A 27,397-nucleotide genomic window follows, 5' to 3' on the forward strand; every position below is an offset into this window, starting at 1 on the left:
AACGGGTACACATGATATATATGCACACATCAATACCAAAATCCAGGCACTGGCATATTGAGGGTAATTTTTGGAGTAAGGTAACATGACAAAATGCTGGTCTTCAATACTGCAGGTAATTTCTGACATGTAGGACACCAACAGAAAATTAGGGGGAAAAAAAATTGTTGAACCTCCAGGGAATGTCAGGGGTCTTTGGCACACCACAACATTACTCAAATATTTTGTGATTGCGCTTTCACAGCACATGGCTTTTCAACAAATGTATATGAAAAGTGTGTTCTAAAAAGCACTTATTGACACAATTTAAAATAAAAACGATTTAAAAAAAACTATTTAAAAAACCTTTGCAAACAAGTAGTAATACTCACTTGCTTTGCTCTTTAAAATGTGGCACAAGTATTATGCTTCACCATTTTCAAACATAACCAGCCGCCATTTCCAGAGACTGCTGGCAAAGCTTAGTACCGTCATGCCAAAATGTACAGTAAGAGATATTACTGGCAATTAACTAGGGGCCGAATGGTTGGGTCTCAAGTAGTACAACATACTTCTTGCACCCTCCCAGTCCAATGAGTGGAAATACATCTCAAAGTGAAGTAGAGATCTGAACAGAGACACTGTGAGAAGGAATGGGGATACGTTATTGAGAGATGATACAAATAGCATATCAGACAGTGCATCTTACGGAGTCAGCACTTATAATCGTGAAGTGGGGGGTGGCAACACCCGACAAGCTGTATAAAATAAACTTTGAAACAGAAGAAAAATGTTGGAGAGGTTGTGGAGGCATGTGTAAGGAGCTCCACATATAGTTGACATGTCTACTCCTGAGCACATACTGGAAAGAAGGTGCCACTCACCATTAAAGATATGATAGTTTCTCGACGGGAAAGAGCGCAGCTACGATTATCCTGGGCCTCCTCCGGGCAGGATAGGAAGAGGTTTATGAATGTCCAGTCCTGGAAATTAGTACAATTTGATCCAAATAAACAACTACTCTCCACGTTTGATATCGAATCACTATACACAAATATACCACAGGATGATGTCCTGAGTGTGTGTGAGCTTGCCTTGGATTTGAGGCAGCGTCCCCATCAAGTGCCGACTGAATTCATTGTTCAACTGGCTAGGATCTGTCTGAAAAATAATTTCTTTAATTTTAAAGAAAAGTTATACCTTCAGATCTCAGGAGTGGCAATGGGGTGCAGCTTTTCACCAGAAATTGCAAATTTAGTCATGGACCAGTTTGAAAAGAGATGGATATATAGCGACACCAACCCATTTAAACATCTATGTGGGCTCTGGTGTCGCTATATAGATGATATCTTCATGATTTGGAATGGGGATTCAGACCAATTGACTGAAATCCATACTTGGTTGAACAACAGAACCCAAGAGTTCAAATTTACGGTGTCTAGCGATCCCTTGAAAATAAACTTTTTAGATGTCTACATTGAGCACGAAGAAGGGAAACTGATTGTCAGTTTATATACGAAACCGACAGATCGTAATACCTTACTTCATTTTAGTAGTGGACATCCTAGGTCACTGAAAGAAAACTTGCCGTATGGGCAGTTTCTTCGTATTCGAAGAAATTGTAGTAATAAAGATCAATACTTTCTACGTGCCAACCATCTTAAAGAGAAATTAATTTCTCGGGGATACCCCAAGTGATTAACCAAAGTGGCACTTAAAAGAGCATGGTACACGCCTCGTGAGACCTTGTTGATACCGAAAATTAAAGAGCAGAATGAAACCCCATTAACTTGTGTGCTGACCTATGATTCGAGAGCTAACAAGGTAAAAAAGATAATTCAAAAAAACTGGAAACTGTTAGGGGACATTGAAATACCTAAACCACTTTTTGCTTTTAAGAAGGGCTCAAATGTGCGTAATCAATTGGTAAGAGCCAAAAGTAATCCCACAAAACCGGCATCTACTACTATTAGGGATTTACTCCAATTACCTCCAATAGTTGGCCATTTCAGATGCCATAATTGCGTGGCGTGTGAGATGGCGAATGATTCCAAAGAGGTTAAGATTAACGGACACTCACACATTCAGAAGCATTTTTCTAACTGTGATGCGAAAAACCTTATTTACTGCATCATGTGCCCATGTAATCGCTTTTATATTGGACAGACGACCCAAGTTGTGAAAGCAAGAGTTTTGCAGCACAAATCCAGAACTAAATGTTTGACCTTAGGGGCTCCTTTGGTCAACCATTACCAGACATTTAACCACTCATTCAATGACATATACTGGTCAGTACTAAGTGTGGTTAAAAACAAAAACAAAACAGATACTGAGACTAAACTGAACCAACTGGAGGCAAGACTCATTGAGAAATACCAAGCCTCGAAAACTGGACTGAACGATAGAGATGAAATATGGTCCCTAATAGGCTGATAGTTCTTAAGGGAGAATTTACTTGCAATTGCATCTATGTAGGTGGAGTAGTACTTTGAGGTGTTATTGTGTACACTCCGGATGAGATAATAGATTTAATAACCACCATGCAGATTGATTGTACATATTGGATGTTATGTGTACTTTTAATGTAATGCCACGGTCTTTTTCTATTTTTCTAAAATTTGAGGCTAAAGATTGTAAGAGGGGCACGGTCTCACACAGGTGATGATGTATATAATTTCTGTTATAATTTGGTGTATCTTTATTTTATTTATTTACTAGTTTTTAGTAATTATAAATGGGTTACTTTTGGTTTCTTCCCTGCATGTCTCTGATTAATATTTCAGACTGACCTGAGCCTATTAGGTCCTGTGTAAATGAGTTCGTTTTTTATAATTCTCCATAATAATGACGAGAGCTTCCCTTTGAGTAGCGGCCATCTTTATTTGGGCTCGTTAGTTTGGTGGTCCCTCTTCGATTTCGTCCTTTTTGAAATAGGCGCGGATATCCGCGTTGGGCTCCCGTAGCGTTATGTTTATCCCTAGGAGACTGTGAGGAACTAGCGAAAGGATACCATCAGGCGTGATTTAGAGACGCTTTCCGGTGCGGACACTTTGGGGATTAAGTCTTCGTGTGGATTCGAACATTTGGAGAAGTCACGCATTTTGGATACAAGGTACAGTAGATAATTGGAGTTTAGCAAAACGGATATAGTCAAGTAAAACTAGCTTTCTTACTAGTCGATAGCATGTTCTCACACAACGCCAATTATTATGGCGAGGTTGATGTGTTGAGAACACGGAATGTTACAAGAGAATGAAATAGACATTTATTTTGATTGTAGAACTTAGAGATGTAGCGAGAGGGTGCCCAACTAACAGCAGCCATGCATAATGTGGCATATGAGTTGGATGTCGACTTTGCCAATTTAGAACGTGTCGGAGCTTAGAAAAGGGGAAACAAATATAGAACATAGATATGTCGCAATACATATACAAATGCCTCAGGGACCGGGGTTGGATTTATGAGATTTTATTATTACGATTAAGTGAGATTTAGCTTTATTCATCTTTTGCTCATTGATATTACAGGTTGTTTCACCAATATGGATAATTGCCATATCTTACGCTTGGTGTAAGATATAATTGTAAATACGATTTTGAAACTAGGCTGGGATTTCTACCGACTGTGAATGCGGTAGGTAATGTACACTGTTTCACGTAGGGTGATTTGGTGTGACTACTGGAACATTGGTTGGATGTTTGGCTAAATGGTGCCTTTTGGTTTTAAGGAAGAGTGAGACCTGAGATTTGATCTTTTGAATTTACGAACGCACGCACTTGGTGGTGGTTTTTTACTATATTCACATTTCATTTCGGTGTATGAGACCCTAACCTCAAGGAACTTCTTCCTCTATAATGGTAGTGGCACCCTAGGGTACCTGTGTCCGTGAATTTAACTGTCATGATATTGTAACTATTTTAGATGAATCTTTATTGTATCTTTTGATTTTTGTCTTAGGTAAAGTACTGCTTATTTTGTTTGCCCATTGTCCTGATTAGGCCTGAAACTGCTTGACAGGCCGAAACGCGTCGACAGTTTATCATTGATTTCGACACCTTTTGTTTGACCTGGAAACAATATGGGATATATTCCCTAGGAGTTGGATTGACTTGAGAAGCCATAAAACATTTAGTTGTGCTTCACTTACTCCTATAGATACTTTGGGTGTTCGAAAAAAGGAATTAAGGTTACAAGAGACTTTACCAATTTTCCTTATTTGCAAATGACTGGGCTTCAGACACAACCCATGGATTAAGGGTCAACGAGTGTACAACCTTTTTTTTGTTTTTTTGCTTGTATGTTGGGTTGAAAATTGCTCGACACAAGAATATATATTGTGTGATTCTTTGATGTGTATGACTAAAATACTGAAGATCTTAAAGAGATTCTTAAAAGATTACTAAAAAAGTATTATATAATATTTATGTGTTTTGTATTTCTTTTGAAAATAGCCACAAGATGAACATCTAAATAGGACAGTCGATTTAGTCAATATAAATGTGTATGGTGGAGATAGATAATTGATGGTATCTGTTTCTCCAAATAATTACGTTTAAATTTGAATACCATTGGCATCACTTGTATTTTGCTAGTCTGGAAATTAGTACATCAGATGTCATCAGTGGTAAAAATGGCCATGGCACAGCACTTGAAACAACGGACCAACCCATCTTGGCATACTTGCTGGAGGATCAGGGAAACTGTACCAGGTGAGAGGAAAGAGGAAACATTTTGGCAATAAGGCTGTCCGTCTTGAAATACATGGAGGAATAGAACTGAAAAGCAACATGTCCATGTATGACACAATTTGGCTTGTTGAAATGGGTGACGTTTCTAGTCATGACTACGGATGCTCTATGGGTACATTGAGACCTTTGTTGCTGGCACTTGGGTTAATCGCCCATCCGGCGGGGGGTACTGTTCATTTGGTTGAACATTTCAATTTATTTTTTCTTTTTGATGCACTATGGAATACAAACACCGCGAAAGTCATCGCGATCGAGAGGAATGTGTAAGGAGCTCCACATATAGTTGACAAGTCTACTCCTGAGCACATACTGAAAGAAGGTGCCACTCATCATTAAAGATATGATAGTTTCTCGATGGGAAAGAGCGCAGCTACGATTATCTTGGGCCTCCTCCGGGCAGGATAGGAAGAGGTTAATGAATGTCCAGTCCTGGAAATTAGCACATCAGCTGTCATTTGTGGCAAAAATGGCCACGGCATGGCACTTGAAACAACGGACCAACCCATCTCGGCATACGTGCTGGAGGATCTGGGAAACTGTACCAGGTGAGAGGAAAGAGGGAACATTTTGACAATAAGGCTGTCCATCTTGAAATAAATGGAGGAATAGAACCGAAAAGCAACATGTCCATGTACAACACAATTTGGCTTGTTGAAATGGGTGATGTTTCTAGTCATGACTACGGATCCTCTGTGGATACATTGGTACTTTGATTCTGGCCCTTCGGTTAATCACCCATCCGGCGGGGGTGCTGTTCATTTGGTTGAACGTTTCAATTTATATTCTCTTTTTGATGCACAATGGAATATCAACGCCATGAAAGTCATTGCGATCGCAAAAATGAAATTTAAAAAAAACCCAAGTGGTGCACACGTGCGTAACCACAAGTGCTATCTTGCCGGCCACCAGCTTGCTATTATGCACATGCACGCGCACAACGGGAAAAAGTGCTGTGCACGTCGCGCTCGCTTGTGCGCGTTCTAGCAAGCTGGTGGCTGGCAAAGTAGCGCTTTTTGAAGCAGCTACTAAATGTCTCTCCGAGCAGCGCATGAAATAGCCATGAGACATTTAATTGGCTATTCAGTAATACTGTTTTAAACATTGTTAGCATTATTAAAATGAATATATATATGCTATGTTACTGCTCATCCTGTCTGATGTTTTAATGAGAGGATGAGTAGTCTACATTGCTGTTCCCTTATTTGACCTTTATGGGGAGTTAGATGTGAGTAGTTCTGTTCTAAAATTTGCAAGTGATAACACCATTATTGTAGGTTATTCTCATGCTACATAGTTTGCAAGGGCATTGCTAGTTTTTATTAGCTAGTCTGTGTAAATAGGCTGACAGTGCTTATTAGAGCTGATGTTGCATAGTTTGGATTGTGAAAAGTAGAATACAGGAAAGACGCCCATGTGTTCCTTAGCAAACATTCTTGAAGAAAATATTGTTTTATAGGAGTTGGTCACAACATGTTCTGCTGGAGACAATGTACCCACTAGAATACCTGTTAAATTAGCAGTTTGGGATTTTCCTGCTGCTCCTATAGCATATGAGCATGGTCCTAAGCGTACAATGTAGGTGTTTTTATTAAGAGAAATAATTGTAGAAGGTTCTGGCTGTGTTTGATTGAACGGGAAACATATTCCTTTTCAGCAGATTTGTTTCTATTTTGGCCTACAGCAAATACCAAGTGTTAAGCAAATGCAAACTCCAGTGCAACTTGTTCTAAAAGAAAAAACATAGATATAATACCTGCTTGTAATGTTGAAGAGTAGTTTAAACAACTTAAATTCCTTTATAATAATTAAATATCCTAATTCTGCCATTGTAGGGTACAACACTTCAGGTAAATGTAAATGTTGCTCTGATGATGTCTAAATCTATAATGTGCTTAGGGAAATTAGGGTCAAAATTAATTCTCAATTTATGGTAATAATATTAGGGATATCGCCATTAGTAATTTAACTACATTTAATGAATGAAAGATTGTACATAGTTGTTTCAGTGAAATAAATTATGACCTTGATTAAGCCTTCCTGAATATATTAAATACATAAATATAATTTTGCAACAGTATATATATATATACTTTTTTTAAATAAATGTAATATACTCGCAAATACCTAAGAATAGGTTAGAACTGGGCAAGTACTGCTTACAGCTTCAGTAAGGATTCTCTGTTGTATACAACCTCTGTAGCGTACTTAGGGATGTGTTGAGAGAAGATGAATGATGCTGTTAGACTGCAGTGTGTTACATATGAATAGGAAATGGATGGATGTACAAATAACTAACAATAAGGTTATTGATCTAGGGAATGGAGAGGTTTGGAAAAATGCCCTCACTATAAAGTGATATTTAAAATAAATAAGATTTTAAAAAGGGAGAGGCTTGTGAAAACATGCTGTCCCCATAAAGTGATTACCTTATGAACTTGTGGTTCCCTTAGAGCCTGTTGTGCCTGACACCAGTAAGATATTATTAGTTATACCTGTAGAGGCAGAGTATTTTTCTCTCCCCAGTGGGTTTTAGCATTAAAGTCCATCCATTGGGTAAAAACCTCAGTGCCGTCATACTGGGATACCAAGTCCACTTAGTTTACTGTGAGTCTCAATGCCAATGCGCAGGCAGTAAAGAGAGACTTGGACCACCTATGCTGATAACCTCCTTGTGACATCTCCATCACTTGAGGCCTGTGAAAGCCTGGGACAAAAGACACTGTAGCTCTGCTGAACTACCTCCAGGAGAGAAGAGAAGCCTCATTGTCAAAATTCCAATGCTGCTAAAAAGAGGTGACTTGCCTGGGTTTTGTGATATTCCCAGGTACACGCTGCATATCACCTGACATAATTAAATTGTTTCAGGGCATTCAGCTCCTGCCCACCAAGAAAGGAATGATGTCCTTCCTGGGGATAATGAACTACCGCCACCAATGGATAATGAATGCAGATGCTATGACTGTTACAAAATGAACTTGCAAATTGTTTCAAGAAATTGAAAGAGACATTGTGTACTGCACCTTCATGGGGACTGCTGGACAACAAACTGCCTTTCCATCTCCGTTTCAGAGCAAAATAACATTGCAAATGAAGAGATGCTGCCAATGGTGTGCTGACACAGCTGTAAAAGAAAGGCCTGTTGGACACATCTATGTGACTTTGCTTTCTGCAGTGATTAGGGGTCCGCAGCTGTGATGATGGAGAGGACGGCTCTCATTGTGTTGGACTATACCTGTATTGTCAAGGTGCCATATTTGGTGCAGTTGTTGCTGTCTGGATCGACACAACATTTTTCTGCTAGCAGGCATACAGATTATAATAGCACCATGTAAGATGCCCACCTGTTAATTTGGCAAACGTATTACTTTCAATAGGTTATTCTGAGGAGAACCATTCTCTTAGAAAAAGATATGACCCCTAAGTAAGTTGGTGTTGAGATTGTAGAAAACTGCACCATGCCAGGATTAGACACTATTAGTAAAGACACACTATTAGTGGTACACTGATGGTTTCTCTAGCAGAATGATAGACACTGATTACAGAGCAGGGTAACTATAGCAATAGCTGAAGTGCAGCTCTGCCACTTGGAACATCTACCGAATAAGATGAGCTGTATGCTGTAACAAAGCATGAATACTAGTCCAGGGTAAAACTGTTAACATTTACACTGACTCACATTATGCGTTGCAGTTATTATTTGTGGCCAGCTGTGGAAGTCCCACGGATTCGTAACAGAAGCAGGGCGCCTTATTAAAAATGGTCCTTTAGTAAGGATCTTGTTAAAAGCAATACTATTATATGCCAGGATAGCGGTTATAAAACTGTGAAGCCTACACAGAAGCTAAATATAAAAGTTAGACAAAGGTGATGCCATTGCTGACACAGCATTAAATGAAAGCATTTTACAGCCAGTTCAGATGGGACTATTGAACAAAGCATTCCAAAATCACAGCTTATTCAGAGACAATTGCTGTAAGCTAATGTAAAGGAAACACAATGGTCTCCAACAACAGATAAACATAGAGGGAGGATTGATGATGGATATAAGCTGAATATTGAAGAGAGTATGGGTCTACCAGGATGAGATGCCTGTGTCCCCATGCAGTATGTTCCTTTCCCTTACAAGACTGGAGAAGGGACCCTCTGATATTGCACAAGGGAGGATGAATGTGCAGATGTGTGTTGCTTCCCAGTGAATGGATTTCAATAATTGCTGGTGAGGGTGGATATGTCTTCAAAATGAATGGAGGTGTATCCAACAGGAAAGAATGGTGCAGTAACTGAGGCACAATACTTCAGTAAAGCCATCTCTCCAAGGCTAGGGACCCACCAGGGCATAAATAGTGATAAAAAGAGATCACTTAGTGACTGCATTTATGCTGAAGAGGTTGTTTTGGGGAATAAAGTATAACATGAATACCCCATACCACCCTCCAACTTGATGCCAGGAGGAGTAAATGAGCGCCAAAATACAAATAAAAAATTGATTATTATTAAAAGCAACTGATGGAACAGGCCTGAAATGGCCTGGTGCTCTGAATTTAGTACTGCCTGCAATGTGGCAAAGACTTCTAAAGTGATTATGGATACATGGTCATTGCGAGAAAAATGAAAGCTTTTTCTTTTAGTTCTAGGTGGACTGGACCACAGACAGTGAACCAACGCCATGAATAGATTGAGGGCAGAAGATGCATGGCAGCGCCCAAACGCCTGGGAGGACGGTACTAAAAAGTGATGAGCATCTGTCACCAGAGGACCTGAGCAACACAGCAGTCAAGAAGAGGACAGACCAGACCATTTCCACGATCCATGAGGACCCATCATAAAGTATCAGAGGGACACAAGATCTACATCTACTGATGCTGTTGAGTGAAGTACACATGATGGTCTGCACCAGCAGAAAAATAGACTGAAGAGGACAATGCAGGGCAGGTCCGTGACACTGCCCCTGAACAAGACAACTGCGGACTAGGAGGAGAAGCAGATGACCTCTCACTGCGTGCCTTTAAATTACTGACACTTGCTGAACGTGCCCAGGAACTGAGGGACTGAAGTGACACTGTAGAACTATGCATTGCACAGAGAAAAATATTTGTTGGACACTTACTGCCGGTATCACAACAGCGTGCTGATATAATATTGATCTCATCACGATGTATCAATGTGACAATACATGCATTGTATGCAAACACTGTGTAATGCCATCCAAAGATATGGAACTAATGTTTCCCTCATATATATATAAATATATATATGTATATATATATATATATATATATATGCTCACGGGGAATGACCAAAGCTGGAGGAACTCGCACACCACAACAGCTTTACCCAACAGCCTTTATTAGGTACAGAACGCTGCTTTCACCGGTAAGTGGGCTGCTTCAACCGGATGCGTTTCGGGCGTCTCCCTTCCTCAGCGGCATAACGTCCTTGAGACACCATGAAGCTCCGCCTCCATATAGAGCCATATCGCAAGCCAGGGATTGGCTGATCTGCATGATCAGATTGCGTTGCTTTGTGGGAGGCGTAGTCAGTTATTGCATGATGCTCGATTGCACTGATTCAAAGCTCCATTGAGCCCCACCGCGTGGGCAGCGTGATAACGTCCTTGTGGCAGTGTCCCACATGTGAAGCCACTGAATGTAGCTTCGTGGCCTCCTTTTCTTGAGTGGTGCCTTCCCAGCGGCAGGACGGCCGCTAATTTATTCACGCTCACGGGGAATGACCAAAGCGGAAAGGAACTCGCACACCACAACAGCTTTCCCCAACAGCCTTTATTAGGTACAGAACACTGCTTTCACCGGTAAGTGGGCTGCTTCAACCGGACGCGTTTCGGGCATCTCCCTTCCTCGGCGGCATACAGTCCTTGAGACACCATGAAGCTCCGCCTGCATATATATATATATATCTACACCGGTTTCCACAACAATGTAACGGGCTAAATCCAGCCGCAGCACCGCCAAGAAACAGGAGACCCAGATTTCCGTGAGCAATTTACTTTATTTCTGCAACGGGCAGCATAACGTTTCGGCCTTCCAAAGGCCTTGGTCACATGGCGCCATAGAGGGCGGTGGCAGAAATTTAAAGTGCAAGTGCAAGTGAAATGAATGATTTCATTGGGTGTCATTTAAAAGCACAAGGAACATAGAAATACTACACATTTTTCCTTAATTTTCATTGTGCTTCTTAAACAAAAACAGTATTGGGATCAATCCCTATAAGCTTAATATTGCACATAAACCGACATAATGAATCAAATAGCATGACACTAGTAATCTGGCGCACGCTAACCTCATGGTTAAACACAGTATTTGGATAAATCCCTAACCAAAACATTTCATTTCAAACATCATGAATCAATAAGCATAATATTTTTGAAACCTAACATAGGACCAAAATTATTTATATTGGTAAATATTACATGCATTATTGAACAAAATATAGCAGAATAAATAGTTATTTAGCTATAAAAAAAAAATATATATATATATATATATATATAAAATACATAAAAATGCTTGGCATGTGATAAAAGTTGACCTAAAATCCAATTCTTTATATATACAAAAAGAATGAATAAAAATCAATACTGTGACATAAGTCAGTTAACCTATACATATACATTATGTCTATGTGCAATTTCGCAAATTTATATCCTGTATCATGACACCCACATGAATGAATGAGTGAAGAAAATTATAAAGTGCTTGATGATGTGTGCAATAGATGGTAGGATATGTAATCAATGAAAATCATCATTTTTAAAAAGAAACACACCCACCAATTACTAGTTGCATTTTTATGAGAAGAACTTGTTTTCTATTAAAAAGAAATTTTCACATCTATTTGTGTTATGTGGATGAGATGTTGTTCAGACTGGTCCAAGTCTGTCATCCTAACACACAAAGTGGCACATTTTACAAACAAAACGGATGGCTTAAACACCAGTACAAGTAAAATCTTACACCAACCAGTTGGTATTTCAGTGGGTTGCATTGACTTTACGTGTAAGATGACTTTACAGAATAATGTTGGTAACACAGGCTGACTAACATTCAGATAACCATATGGCATGTTTAGGAGATAGAGTTTCTTCAGAGACAGGTGTAAAAGTCTTCCAAAGCATTAAGCCCCTGTGGTACCTTACTGTCCAACATCAGAATATACCTGGTTTCTAATTTTCTGAGTGCAGCATCCCTATCGCCTCCTCTTCTAAGAGGTGCTACTGAGTCTATGGCATAGTACTTCAACAGAGTACTGTTACTGTTATGATACTCCTTGAAGTGTCTAGCCACTGGATAGGAAGAATCATTGGTATATATATATATTCACTGAAAAAACCATAGGTTATAGTCCATATATAGTTAGGAATTTGCATTTACAAAACCTTGAAAATTCAATGAAAAAACCATTGGTTTTAGGCCATATATAGTTAGGGATTTGCATTTACAAAACCTTATTTTACTCGCATAAAACCATTGAAATTCCATATATAGTTAGATGCGCTAACTATATATCGCGCACCCGCAATCCACTGCTGATGATGTCACATATTACATCATTCATGACATGGTCAGTGACATCACTGATGACATCACTGATGACAACTCAAATGACATCACTGATGACAACATCCAGTGACTGGAAGTTTCTGTAAAGTTAAAATATGTCTTACATATTGAAGAATGAGTGGATGTATAAATGTCTGGATGAAGGATTTAGTAGGTGCATGACTGACTGTATGAGGGAGTGATTAAATGTGTCTCACTGAGTGCATAGGTTAGTGATTAAACTGTATTAATTTGTGTATCATTATATCTGTTGTTCTGTAAACTGCTGCATGTGTTGATCAGTAGCTATATAAATAACTATATGGGTTATTGATTGGTTGCTCAAGTATTTGTATGGGAGACTGAGTATGTGTGTGGGTGGCTGGGAGGTGTGTGATTCTGTGCATAGATGTGTAAGCAGTTGATTCACTAGGTGTATGAGTTCAAGAGTGCATGTGGAAACAGCTATATGGGCGGTTGACTGTGTGCATGAGTGTATTGGTGAGTGAATGGATATCTCAGTGCTACATGTCAAAGTAAGTACATATGTAAAACACAGTACATGTGAGAGTTAACATATATAAATAACTGTGCATAACAGCCAGTGAATGTGTGAGTGGCTGTATGGATCATTGTTAACATGTATCAAGGATTGTATAAGAGAGTAAATATGTATTAGAATATGTTTCAATAAGTAAGGTGTGTATAACTGTATAGTTGAGGAATTGGAGGTGTGTTTGATTCTTTGCATGACTGTCTAGGTGTATGAGTAACTCCATGGATGAGTGACAGTCTGTGAGTGTCTGTTTTCACTGAGTGTATCTAAGGATATATCAGAGTCTGTAGAGGTTCATCGTATTAACACATGAATGATGTCATCTGTGATGTTGTCAGTGATGTCATTTGAGTTGTCATCAGTGATGTCATCAGTGATGTCATTTGAGATGTCATCAGTGATGTCATTTGAGTTGTCATCAGTGATGTCATCAGTGATGTCACTGACCATGTCATGAATGATGTAATATGTGACATCATCAGCAGTGGATTGCGGGTGCGCGATATATAGTTAGCGCATCTAACTATATATGGAATTTCAATGGTTTTATGCGAGTAAAATAAGGTTTTGTAAATGCAAATCCCTAACTATATATGGCCTAAAACCAATGGTTTTTTCATTGAATTTTCAAGGTTTTGTAAATGCAAATTCCTAACTATATATCGACTATAACCTATGGTTTTTTCAGTGAATTTCAATGGTTTTTTAATAGCAAATATGAAAAGCTTTAAAATGTCAAGTACGTGATAGATAAAAACATTTTCGTATTTATGCACGCTGATGTGCTTTGAACGCTGCACCCCCCCTCCCCTCTTTTCTCTTATTAGTACTCTCTCTTTGCAGATAGTGAACGGTAGTTAACGCAGACCTTTACCCCCGTTGTAATCCGTCGTACCTGCTTGTCTCTCCATTTGATTGATTGTTATCCAAGCATTTACTGTTTTCCAATTGATTCTCTTTAGTTCATTCTCTATTTACAAACAAGCACAAAGTCGCAATACTCTGTTTAGTCTTTGCAGATAGTGAAAAATCGTGAAAAATCGTGTAAAAAAATAAAAGTAATCGAGCAAAATCAGTAGGCCACTAATTGGATCTCTTTTTGACCTCGCTAAAATAGAAATATTAGGAACAACCCTTCATGAGAAATACGAAAATAGTGAGATGAACTGAGCTCCACACCATGAGGGCTGCAAGACAGCTCGGCTCCGTCACCCATCCCGCCCAAAATAACGACAAACCCTATGCAAATATTAAAAATATAGACAACACACCAGCAAAGAAACAGGGTAAAACATTTTATTAAATAACTATTTACATAACGTTGGTTTATAAGATGATGTCAGTAGTGGACCGATGTGTGAATAGGTCGGAAGTAGCACAAGGCGCCAAGATCCGGATGGAAAGTCCTGGATGTTGGGTGCCATAGTTCAGAGTTCTGAGTTTGAGCCTTTTTCAATGCCTGTGCTTTGTTGTTTCCCCTCCATCAAAAACAAAAAAAAATATAAAACTGTGCAAAAATACAAAAAAATCAAAAAATGTTTACAAAAGCAGTGCTTGTAAGACTGTCTGAAGCTTATTTCCACCTACTGCAGCTTCACTATTCTCAAAGTAAGTGAGGGTCGTTTGTGGACCTGACTGCATTTGAAAACAATGTTATATGGTACATCCCTAAACCGCTTGACGGAGGCCCCCGAGGGGCGGTGTGATGGCACGGACTCGGAGAAGACGCTTGGCTCCGACCCCCTCCCCAAGTCTTATAGCACTGGTGTAGCCTGAGATCGCCCCCGACATAGGCGGCCGGCTCCCAGGGTCCGGCGGAACTTTTTGCCTTTTGATGACTCTTCTATTCTGGACTTTGTCCCACAATCCGTTTGACCTGAAGACACGCTGTAGTGGGGCGCCCCTTTACCGTTTTAGTTGCCATTCCGCCCGCTTTTGCTACACTGTGCCTCTTCCGCCATTCAGCTGTTTACCGCCCGCTCTTGCGACTACAGCGTCTCGCTCACCATGTAGTTAAGTTGCTCCCGCTCTTGCGGTGCAGCGATAGGCGGCTGCCACAGGACTCTCAAAATGGCGGCCGGCTCTTCGGTTTTAGGCCTGGTCCACTAAAATGGCCCTGGGACACCTTGGAACTCGGACGCTTCCCTGATAGGGCTTGGGTCCCATTCTCGAAAGCGTCCCCTTAGCCTTGAAGATTCTACAAAAGTCTTGGGGGCCCCCGACTCCCGCAGGCTTCTGGTGGGGAGTGGCTGCCATGTCTGCTCGTGAAATGGCCACGACGGAGCTACAAGATGGTAGTGCTCTCATGCTGACGCCAGCTTTAGTCTGAAACATCCAGAAACACTGTAGTCTACCAATTCGATCAGTTCCGGTAGCGCCCCAACATGACCCGGAAGAGAAGAACTTGCCCTCCCCTCTTTGACTGATGGTTCTTGTTGCCTGTCCCCTCTGTTGTCATTTAACAGAACTTTTTGGACTGCTGAAAGGGGTTGTGTTCCGAACGCTGGTTGGTGGAGACATTTTGACTATATTCTTGACCTACGTTGTCGCGTAATGCGTTATATGACACGCCGCGTTAGCGCACCCGGAAGTGATCCGGGGCGCGGCGCGCAGCGCGTAACGTAAGCATAACAGGTCATGTGACTTGTTAATAAAACTTTTTATTGGTTCATTTTACTTTTGTTATTTTAATAATGAAAAGCTTGGTCATATGACCTAAAAAATACGCTTTTTATTGATTTCGAACTTTTTTTTTTAAACATATATGTTATAATATTCCAGGCTAATGTACTTTCCCGGAAAATTTACAACTGTCCTGCAAGTAAAATATATTCCTTTTTCGAGAAAAAGGGCGTTTCTTCGTTCCATGATGGAGCCGTTGAGTAAAAGAGACTCGGCCTGCTGTCTTAGTCGCCGATACGCCTGATTATCAGATTCTTATCGATCACTTTATGTTGCAGGAGTGGAAAACACAACTGCCCTTGACCATTTATCTTTACTGCGTTCCTACGTATTATACCTTTTATCCGTCATGTAATTGGACTGCTTTATTTCACTTGCCTTTTACTGATTCGAAAACAGTGACTAAAAGTAAAAACTTTACCAATCTAAATACTACTACCGTGTTTTGTTTTAAAAACCTTTATTGTGAAAATGTCAGTATACAAATACGGGCCTATAACCACGTGGGCCGGCCACGGAGCAAACTGAAATCGTATATGATGAGGAGACATTTACACTGTAGAGGAACGTAACGAGCGGGCCATTAGGTTACAAGAACTAAGGTGTCTAACAGTTGCGGAATCGGTGGACGTACATTTTGTAATTAAAATAACACAGGGCCACTTACAATAAAATTTTCTAGATATACATTTGCGGGCAAGGAGTTACGAGTCCCATTTATACCGGCGCCATTTTGGGCGAGGCCGGGCAGGTCCAAGATATAGTCAAAATGTCTCCACCAACAATCGGCCAGACCAGAACCCCTTTCGGCCCTTTATGCTACAAGATGGTGTCTTCCATTCAGAAAATATTGTTGGCAGCATTTTGAAAGGAAAGATAAACAGCCGTTCTCCTAGTGAGTCTCACATTGTTACATTTAGGAAGAATGTTGAAGAGTAATATGTGGAAAATCTGAAGCCATTTTTCTACAAACTCTCAATCAGCCTTGGATGGAAAAAAAAATCCTGAAGAATGTACAAACTGAAAACCAATTTTTGTCTGTATAGCATCAACAGCAACGCTTGAGTCAGCTTTGTGTCAAGTCGCCATTTTCATTCAATCAATAGCATCCCCCTGCACACATTCAGGAACCTGGTCGTGTCTTCAGGTGAAACGGATTGTGGGACAAGCAGAAAGGAAAAGGAAAAAAGTTCCGCCGGACCTCGGGAGCCGGCCGCCTATGTCATGGGCGATCTTTGGCCACACCAGGGCAATAGTGAAGCTGCAGCAGGTGCAAAAGAGCTTCAGACAGTCTTACAAGCACTGCTTTTCTAAACATTTTTTTGTATTTTTGCACAGTTTTATATTTTTTTTTTGTTTTTGATGGAGGGGAAACAACAAAAAACAGGCATTGAAAAAAGCTCAACAGTGCAGGGCGCCTTGTGCTGGTTCCGACCTATTCACACATCGGTCCACTACTGACATCACCTCATAAGCCAACGGGGCACCCCACACTGACTTTCGGCGCAGCATTGTAGGATGGCCACACCAGTGCGGCAACTTGCTGGACACGACCTCGGTGCCATCCGGATCTCGGCGCGTTCGAATCACTGTACCGCAAGAGTGACCGGAACTCAGCTGGTCACGCCGTCTTTCGGCGCAGCATTGTAGGATGGCCATACCAGTGCGGCAACTTGCTGGACACCACCTCGGTGCCATCCGGATCTCGGCGCGTTCGAGTCACTGTACCGCAAGAGTGACCGGAACTCAGCTGAACACGCCGTCTTTCGGCGCAGCATTCGGCGCAGGATGGCCACACCAGTGCAGCAATTTGCTGGACACCACCTTGGGCAATAGTGAAGCTGCAAAAGGTGCAAATAAGCTTCAGACAGTCTTCAACTTAGTCTGATTCTTATAATAAACTTCAGATAGTCTTACAAGCACTGCTCAGAACTCTCAACTATGGCACTCAACATCCAGAACTTGCCATTCGGATCTTGGCGCCTTGTGCTGGTTCCGACCTATTTACACATCGGTCCACTACTGACATCACCTCATAAGCCAACGGGGCACCCCACGCCGACTTTCGGCGCAGCATTGTAGGATGGCCACACCAGTGCGGCAATTTGCTGGACACCACCTCGGTGCCATCCGGATCTCGGCGCGTTCGAGTCACTGTACCGCAAGAGTGACCGCAACTCAGCTGGACACGCCGTCTTTCGGCGCAGCATTGTAGGATGGCCACACCAGTCCGGCAATTTGCTGGACACCACCTCGGTGCCATCCGGATCTCGGTGCGTTGTGCTGCCTTCGGCCTACTGTAGCCGCAAGTGCGGACGCAACTCAGTTGGACGGCGAGTGAAACGCTAAGGGGCGCCGCACTGCAGTCGAGGAGCCTCCATCTTGGGGGAGACGCACAGCCCCCACTGACTGACACGACCTCACAGGCCAACGGGGCGCCCCACGCCGACTTTCGGCGCAGCATTGTAGGATGGCCACACCAGTGCGGCAATTTGCTGGACACCACCTCGGTGCCATCCGGATCTCGACGCGTTGTGCTGCCTTCGGCCTATTCGCACATCGGTCCGCTACTGACGCCGCCTCACGTGCCAACGGATTTTCTACGCTTTTTGTAGCCCTATGCCGCATAACAGGTCATGTGACTTGTTTATAAAACTTTTCATTGGTTCATTTTACTTTTGGTTTCCTAAAGATGGAAGGCTTGGTCATATGACCTAAAAATAACACTTTTCATTGGTTTAGAACTTTTTTTTTCCCAAACGATGAAAGCCCCACCTTGTTTCTGGATCATTCAGACTGAAGCTGGCGTCAGCATGAGAGCACCACCATCTCGTGGCTCCGTCGTGGTCATTCCGCGAGCAATCATGGCAGCCGCTCCCCACCGGAAGCCTGTGGGAGTCGGGGGCCCCCAAGACTTTTGTAGAATCTTCACGGCTGAGGGGACGCTTTTCGAGAATGGAGCCCAAGCCCTAGCAGGCAAGCGTCCGAGTTCCAAGGTGTCCCAGGGCCATTTCAGTGGACCAGGCCCAAAACCGAAGAGCCGGCCGCCATTTTAAGAGTCATGTGGCAGACGCCTATCGCTGCACTGCAAGAGTGGGAGCAACTCAACAACATGGTGAGCGAGACGCTGTAGCCGCAAGAGCGGGCGCAACTCAGCTGGATGGCCGCCACCTGGGGAGGCCCGTTCACGCCGCCTCCCCCACGCCCCCCCCCCCCCGGGCCGCCCCACGCCAATTTTCGGAGCAGCATTGTAGGATACCAAAACCAGTGCGGCAGTTTACTGGACATCACCTGGGTGCCATCAACATCTCAGCGCGTTCTGCTGCCTAGGGACTATTCGCACAACAGACCGCTACTGACGAGGCCTCCCCCCGCACCACCCGGGACGCCCCACGCCAATTTTCGGAGCAGCATTGTAGGATCCCAAAACCAGTGCGGCACCCAGGCGACATCACCTGGGTGCCGTCCAGAACTCTGCACGTTGTGCTGCCTTGGGACTATTCGCACAAAAGACAGCTTCTGACCATTGTTGCTTTTTGGGTGAAAAATGTTTAAATGTTTTTACAGTTTTTGTTCCGTTCATTATATTTAAAAGTTAATAAAGTTTTATAATGTTACTTTGTTGGAGTGTTATACATTTTTTTAAAAACGGGTGAATGGGGCCTTGAATCGGGTTATTGTCATGTGTGGGCTTTGCAAGTGTACTGCTACAGGATCGGACATTTCAAACTCAAATGCACGTTCTTTTTCTTACCTTTCCGAAGCATGGAGCGCAATAGCAGGCAGAGAAAGGGTGATGCACGTGTTGAACACTACCTGACCTGGCAAGTTGCTGGCAGTGCCCCCCCGCCCGCTCCTGAAAGAGGGCACACACACACCGCCGCCCGAGTACTTCACAAATCTTTAAAAGACCATGCGCTTGTTCATGAGGCTTAAATGGTTTATCACCTCTTCTAGAACACCTGCATCGACCCTCTGACGTTTCCTGGAAAAATTACCACGTAACACAATACCAAGCCCTGTCAGCTGAAACCCCCGAGGAATCGTGGGGCATATTATCAAGGGGGTTTATCTCCGCTTTTTTGGCTTTAAAAGCCATGAAAGCGGAGATAAAATTATCTCCCTATTACCAAGCTGTCGCTAACACCAGTTAGTGACAGCTAAAAGGAGATAGCGACCATCTTGGGCCCCGCTTTGCATGTCAGTGATACTTATCACTAATGACATGCAAAGTGGGCGTGCCAAGATGTTAGCGACTGGAAACAGTCCCTAACATCGCTATCTCCTATTACCAACTTTTGGAGATATTCGCGCTAAACGCGAATATCTCCAAAAGCTAACACCTGCCCTGAGCAGTTCTTAGCCATGTTATCCAATGGGAGGTGGATAACATGGCTAAGGTGGAGAAGTGTGGCTCACGGTGTAGAGCAGGCAGACCCAGAAGCTGAGGTCAGACCCGGGACCAGGGTTCAATTCCCGACGCGGCAGGATCTTGAGCTCAAATGTCCACGGACTCGATAATTCTTGCTTCGGTGCCTGCTCTAATCATGGGTTCTCACTCTGCAACTCTGGGCATTAAGCTTGCTTAATCTCCACAACGGCCCCCCTGCGGCGGGATGCCTGGCTTTCACTTTGGGGATGCCCTGTAGGGGCTATCTCACAGGGAAAAGCCAGGACGGGTTCCCAAGGCAAGCGCCGGGAAACCTCCGGGTAGCTGTGCGCTCAATAAATGCAATAATAATAATAATAATAATAAGAGCATTTGCTCGATAATACATGAATATCGCTGACTTTTCTGCGATAATAGCAAGGTTTATCTGCGATAAAAATCGCCGATGTGCGGCGAAAATTTTTGTCTCTAAACAAGTTAGAGACAAAAATTATCGCTAGTTGTTCGTAATATGCCCCCGGGTTTTTGCTTGCAGAAATCGGGAGGCGGGAGACTAGCACTGAAATCAGTAGTCTCACGCCTGAATCGGGAGGGTTGGCATGTCTGGATTCTCTTTAGCTGGGGCCATAAACTACATCCGCAGGGGTAAGTGATAGCCTGGGACCAGCCTGGCATCTAAAATGGCTGCCGTGCACGACAAAATTGTGGCATTGGAAAAAAGGCAAGATGGCGCAGACAATGTTTATCAATAAGGATTCATTTATAACAAAATATTTTATCGCAGTGACAAATTGGCGGTCAACACTTCCTGATTTCCATCGAATCGAACGTTAACAGACGTCACGCAGCAAAAAAAATAAAAAGCTCACGCACAGCCGCTGGAAAAGATGTATCAACATATATGAGCCTCCTCAGCCACCCTCATGAAACATAGGGGATTAGGATACGTCTCCCGCACCCCCTTATACCTAGTAATTTAATTAAAACGAAGCACAAAATGGCGAATTCCCGTTTCGCTACCAGTTTGCGGCCCAGTTCGCGGCCCGTGAAGCGCTTCTACCGTGAAAAATCATTTTTTTTTTTATTTTCCCCACGGGACCCTTTAATAACCCCAACAACATTCCTAGGGGGTCAAGAGGGGTATACCTTGCCCCCTTTCATTAAATTCCCCCTTCGTTTTTCACCTCTTCTTCTCTCTCGATCCTACTGAGAGATAAGATGGCGGCCGCTCCGGACTGTCACGCAGCAAAAAAAAAAAAAGCTCACGCACAGCCGCTGGAAGAGATGTATCAACATATATGAGCCTCCTCAGCCACCCTCAGGAAACATAGGGGATTAGGATACGTCTCCCGCACCCCCTTATACCTAGTAATTTAATTAACGAAGCACAAAATGGCGAATTCCCGTTTCGCTACCAGTTTGCGGCCCAGTTCGCGGCCCGTGAAGCGCTTCTACCGTGAAAAATCATTTTTTTTTTATTTTCCCCACGGACCCTTTAATAACCCCAACAACATTCCTAGGACGTCAAGAGGGGTATACCTTGCCCCCTTTCATTAAATTCCCCCTTCGTTTTTCACCTCTTCTTCTCTCTCGATCCTACCGAGAGATAAGATGGCGGCCGCTCCGGACTGTTTAGAATGTTGACAGACACCGGAGAGCCAATCAGCTTTCTGCGCTCAAAGTTCCGTTTCGCGAAAAGTAAGCGAACCGGAGCGCAGCCTGGAGCGCTGTTACAGATATATATCTTGTTTTAAACGTTAATTTCTCAAAAACTACTGGAGCACATATATTGAGACCTAGCAAAGGCACATCGGGCTAACAGTCCCTACAATTTTGCCAAGTTTCGGGCAAATCCATTCAGCCGTTCGAGCTAAAAGTGAGTCCAACCGCCCTATGGAAATTAACATGGGAAAAACGTGTTTTGGGACCCCCCTTTTTTCTCAGCCCCCCCTCGACTAAACCCCCCCAAATTTTCAAGGGCTGCTCAGAAACAAAATGTGCCATTTTCCTGAAAATTTCAGCCAATTCCGTCCACAAACGCCAAAGTTATTAGACATAGAATTTTCAAAAATGCCATAGGGAAAAAATCCTAACTATATATACCTACTGGCGATAGCCAGTAGGTAATATATATATATATATATATATATATATATATATATATATATATATATATATATATATATATATAATATATATATATATATATATATATATTCAATTAAAAAACCATAGGTTATAGACCATATATAGTTAGGGATTAGCATTTACAAAAACTTATTTTACTCACACAAAACCATTGAAATTCACTTAGATAGTTAGTTGCACTAACTATATATCGCGCACCCGCAATCCACCGCTGATGATGTCACATATTACATCATTTATGACATGGTCAGTGGTTTTTTAATTGAATTTTCAAGGTTTTGTAAATGCTAATTCCTAACTATATATGGTCTATGTTTTCTTTCAGTGAATTTCAATGGTTTTTTAATAGCAAATATCAAAAGCTGTAAAATGTATTCTTCTTTTAAAGGAAAAATATATTTTATATGTTTTTAATATAATTTTTTTATGCATCTGCCAAACCCTGACCTCTTAATAGTGCACTGTGGTGGAAATGATTTGGGCACTATGACTGGGGTTGGTCTGGAAATGCTTTTAAAGAACACCTTTCATCAATTGATGACACTTTTTCCCCAAACTGCCTTGGTATATTCCAATATATGTCAAAGACAGAAATGGAAGTGGTCCAACCAGTTTTTTTCACAATTTGAGAAAGCACGGAAACATGTGAATAAATCTGTTTCTGCTTACATGAGAGACTATGGAATGGGTTTAATATACAACAATAACTTGCGTTACAACATTCGAGACATCTACAGAAGAGATGGTGTGCACTTCTCCGATGAAGGGAATAGAATATTCGTCTTTTATTTAAAACTGTGCATTGGAACCTACTTGTAGGTACCTAAATTAGCCACAGAACCCAATAGCTCTTTTCAGAGCTACCCTACCTCTGATCATTCAAAACGTTTATCTTTTTCTAACTTTTTTTTTTTCACCAAAGTACGCTCCCCGGTTCGCTTACCGGTGTGCGTACCGGGCGCTCCCCCGCGAAATTTTCCATTTTTTTATTTTTTATTTTTGCATATATCAGCGTCCTAAACCCCCCTCAGAAAACCTAGAGGGTCACAAAGTGTCTACCGTGCCCCCTTCTACCCATTCCGTACATTGTTTGTCCTCCATCTTGTGTCTCAATTCTACTGATACACAAAATGGAGGACTCCCGTAACGCTGCCGGTTCGCGTACCGGGGAGCGCACCGGTAAGCGCTCGATAAAAAAAGGTGGGAAAGTCATTTACAGAAAAACCACTAGAGACACTTTCATCAAATATAGAATAGGCCCTCCTGCATAGCAGTCCCTACCATTTACCCGAATTTGATGGAATTCCATTGAGAAAATTATGCTGTAGGCCTGACTAAATATCCTGAGGTAAATTACCTAACAAAAACACTTATGAAGTGTTAGAATTGACAACCAATTAAAATGCTATTTTCAATATCTTCTATTATTTCATGACATTTGATTGGTTATGTACCTGAATATATATAAAGAAAGAGAGAGAAACACAGCCATTTTGACTACTACTTCCTGAAGTACATATCAAGTGCATTTCAACTGAGAACTTAAACTTCTTTTTGAAAGGTAAGATGTTATTTTAAAAACTGAAGTATGTTCTGCACTTTAAGTTAATTAGGAAAACATTTTCTGATAGTTATATACTATCCCTCTGTAATAGTTATAGAATAAGATAGACTTCTCTGTTTTAGTTATGGATGGAGTTAGGCTTGTCTTGTATAATTAAGAATTTACTTAGGCTTTATCACATACATTTTGTTATATTTCTACTTCCAGTCTGATACCATACACTGCCCAAAGATAAAATCACTGTTTAAAAAACCAAACTACCTGTCTGTACTTAAACCCAACAGTGCCCTATCTGTACTGATATATTTTTTTTAAATTCAATTTACAGCACAAAAATGGAAGGAGAGCAAAAAAATACCATGGAAATTGTTCTGGAAAGCAACAAAGATACAGAAATTGAACCCAATGACTCTGAATTCTTTGATGAATCACAGGACTTTGAACTTCTGCAATGTGTACAATCAGTAGATTACCTGATTGAAAATAAGAACATTTCTGACAATCAATTATTAGAAGTTATTTTAAATTTTGAAAACGAATCAGAGAAATAAATTTATATTTAATAATTCAAAAATAGTTTGAGACATTATTCATTTTTATATGTATTTTTTAAACTAGTACCAAATTGATTATAATGTAAAATCAGACTTTAAATATACTGTGCAACTTTTTTGTGTTACATAATAAGTTTGCTCATAGTTACTTCCTTTCTCCCACTATATGATCTCCAATGTGTATTTAACATCTCTTTATCATCTCCTGCCTCCATGGTGTTTCTGCTTTCCTGACAGACTACGCTATGAATTCCATATACCACAATAACTTCTGAAACAACATGCAAGATATCTACAAAGGAAACGGTGTATTTTTATTTTTAGACTCTGCATTGGTACCTACATGTAGGTACTTAAATAAAAAAAATAAAAATAAAAATACAACACAAAGAACAATCAATACATACATTATTTGAACATTCTTTCATTCTATTTTCCCTATATTACGCTCCCCGGACCGCTTCCCGGTGTGCGTACCAAGCGCTCCCCCCGCAAAGAAATGATAATAAAAATTATTTTTTTTTCCCCGCAGTGCCCTTTTAAAGCCCCCTCATCAAACCTAGGGGGTCAGGGAGGATGTAGTCTGCCCCCTTATGCTCATTTCCCCCTTTGTTTTTGCCACATCTTGTGTCTCGATCCTACCGAGACACAAGATGGCGGCCGCTCCGGAATGTTTAGACTGTTCACAGTCACCGGGGAGCCAATCCGCTTCTCCTAGCGAAGTTCCGTTACGCGTCAGGTACGCGAACCGGAGAGCTAACCGGGACACTGTCACAGATATATCTGTTTTTTAAAATGTTAATTTCTCAAAATCCACTGGAGCACATATTTTAAGACATAGCAAAGGCATGTCTGCCCACCTCTCTCGTAATAATATTCTTGACGAGAGTCAAAATGGGTTTCGCGCACAACACAGCACTGAAACAGCTTTGCTCTTTATGACCGAGCATTTGCGTTCAGTGCTGGATGCGGGGCAGACTGCGGCGCTCCTATTGTTAGACCTGAGCGCCGCGTTCGACACGGTGTCTCATGACATTTTGATGCGGCGCTTGGAGGAAGTGGGTATTGAGGGGAAGGCTCTTCAATGGTTCCGCTCTTTCCTTTCGGACCGGTCTTTCAAAGTAGCCATTCCACCTGGCCAGTCCTCTTTCCACTCTCTGGGACTGGGAGTCCCTCAGGGCTCTGCCTTGAGCCCCACATTGTTCAACCTGTATGTGAAACCGCTGGCTGCTGTCGTCAGGCAATGTGGCCTTACCATGACATCGTATGCCGACGACATGCAGCTGGCGGTGACACTCAGTGGGGACCCTGAGGTGACTGCGCCCAGATTCCGCGCAGGACTTATGGCTGTGGCAAATTGGATGCGCAGTAACTGCTTACAGCTAAATGCTAAGAAAACCAAGGTCCTGATTTTAGGGAAGCAGGCGGAACTTTGGGGAGATCAGTGGTGGCCTCCCGAATTGGGGGTGTCCCCCATCCCAGCGGCCGAAGTTAAAAATCTGGGGGTTTGGCTGGATCCTAACCTCTCTTTTACCAGCCACACAAAGAAGACAGCAGCTACCTGCTTTGGTATTCTGCGAGGACTGAGACCTGTCCTCAAATTCTTCGACCCTCCCACTCGGCAACTGGTGGTTCAGGCCTCTATCCTCTCCCGGCTGGACTACGGGAGTGCCCTGCTGCTTGGAGTTAATCAGGCTGAGGCTACTAGGCTTCAGAGGGTGCAGAACGCTGCTGCACGGGCCATTGTTGGCCTTCCGAGACGGTGTTCTGTCTCTACTGTCCTGACCTCCCTTCACTGGCTTCCGGTCAGACAGAGAATCAAATTTAAGGCTCTCTGTCTGACATTTAAGATTTTGAAGCTTTCCTCTCCTCCTGCCCTTGCGGGCCTCATCTCTCCCTATGTCCCCACGCGGTCTCTCAGGTCTGAATCTCACCATCTGGCAATTAAGCCTAGGTTCAGACTGAGTAGGATGGGAGGACGCTCTTTTCGTGTTCTGGTGGTTGGACTATGGAATTCCCTTCCTGTACATATTCGTGCCCTAAATAGCCTGACTCTTTTTAGACGCGCTATTAAAACCCACCTGTTTGCCTCTGCTAATTGATTCCCTTTCTTTTCAGCTCTGACCTGTTGTGTTGTGGTACTTTATCTGGCGCCAGGACGCCACTTCGCTGGGGCAGCTGTGCGCCGAATAAAAGTTATTAACATAACATAACATAACACGTCGGGCAAACCATATCTACAATTTTGCCAAGTTTCGTGTAAATCCATTCAGCCGTTCGAGCTAAAAGTGATTCCAACCGCCCTATGGAAAAATGAATGGGAAAAACGCGTTTTGGGACCCCTCTTTTTTCTCAGCCCCCACTTGACGAAACCCCCCCAAATTTTCAAGGGCTGCTCAGAAACAAAATGTGCAATTTTCCTGAAAATTTCAGCCAATTCCGTCCGCAAAGCCAAAGTTATTCGACATAGAATTTTCAAAAATCCCATAGGAAAAAAATCCTAACTATATATACCTACTGGCGACCGCCAGTAGGTAATATATATATGTTCGCTCAAACAACACCACGAGTACGAGTCACTCTAAAAGCGGGTGCCAACAACGCGATGGTGTCCGCGTCTACAAATCCAAGCTCCAATTCCCTCGAACATACCCAGCCGGGTTAGAAGTAAAGTCAGCACTCACAAAAACAGCAGCAGCAGTTTCAGCAGAAAAGTTTATTTATCGAACAAACGCGTTTCGGGAATGAGATCCCTTCGTCAGTGTTAACATCGGAATACATTGCGCGGCACCATTATCTATGTTTGCAACCCTTATTGAAACAAACAACGGACTAAGGTGATTGCACTCAGAATGCGCGCCATCTTGGATTGTGTTCAAATTGCACAGATAACCATAGAAACATTTCGCATTTCTTTTAGCTTCAACATGTATGACATTTCTAACCATTCATTATTTCTTCGACATAAAGCACATTAGGGCAATATTTGTCTTAAGAACGGTTGTTGAATAAACAATTATGCCGTGGATCCGCTACCCATTACTGCATCCTATGAGAAATTATATCCCACATAAATATTAGATACAATTGTTCATAAAACACCTCTCTGAGCAAATTGGCATTGCACAAGACAATGCTCATTGTATACTGGATGTATCAAATTTAAGTTAATAAACAAAATCTAGTTGTGGATCGGCAATTGCGGCCTCTCTGGCCGCTA

General features: G+C 42.1%; 1 protein-coding gene across 2 annotated transcripts in view; it reads right to left on the reverse strand.

Moving 5' to 3' along the window:
* Positions 1–27,397, reverse strand: part of LOC147724962 (E3 ubiquitin-protein ligase TRIM39-like) — a 299,690-nt gene that overhangs the window by 242,802 nt on the left and 29,491 nt on the right. The window lies entirely within an intron of this gene.

The sequence above is a fragment of the Lissotriton vulgaris genome, chromosome 4_1 (genome assembly GCF_964263255.1).
Source record: "Lissotriton vulgaris chromosome 4_1, aLisVul1.2, whole genome shotgun sequence".
NCBI classification, from domain to species: domain Eukaryota; kingdom Metazoa; phylum Chordata; class Amphibia; order Caudata; family Salamandridae; genus Lissotriton; species Lissotriton vulgaris.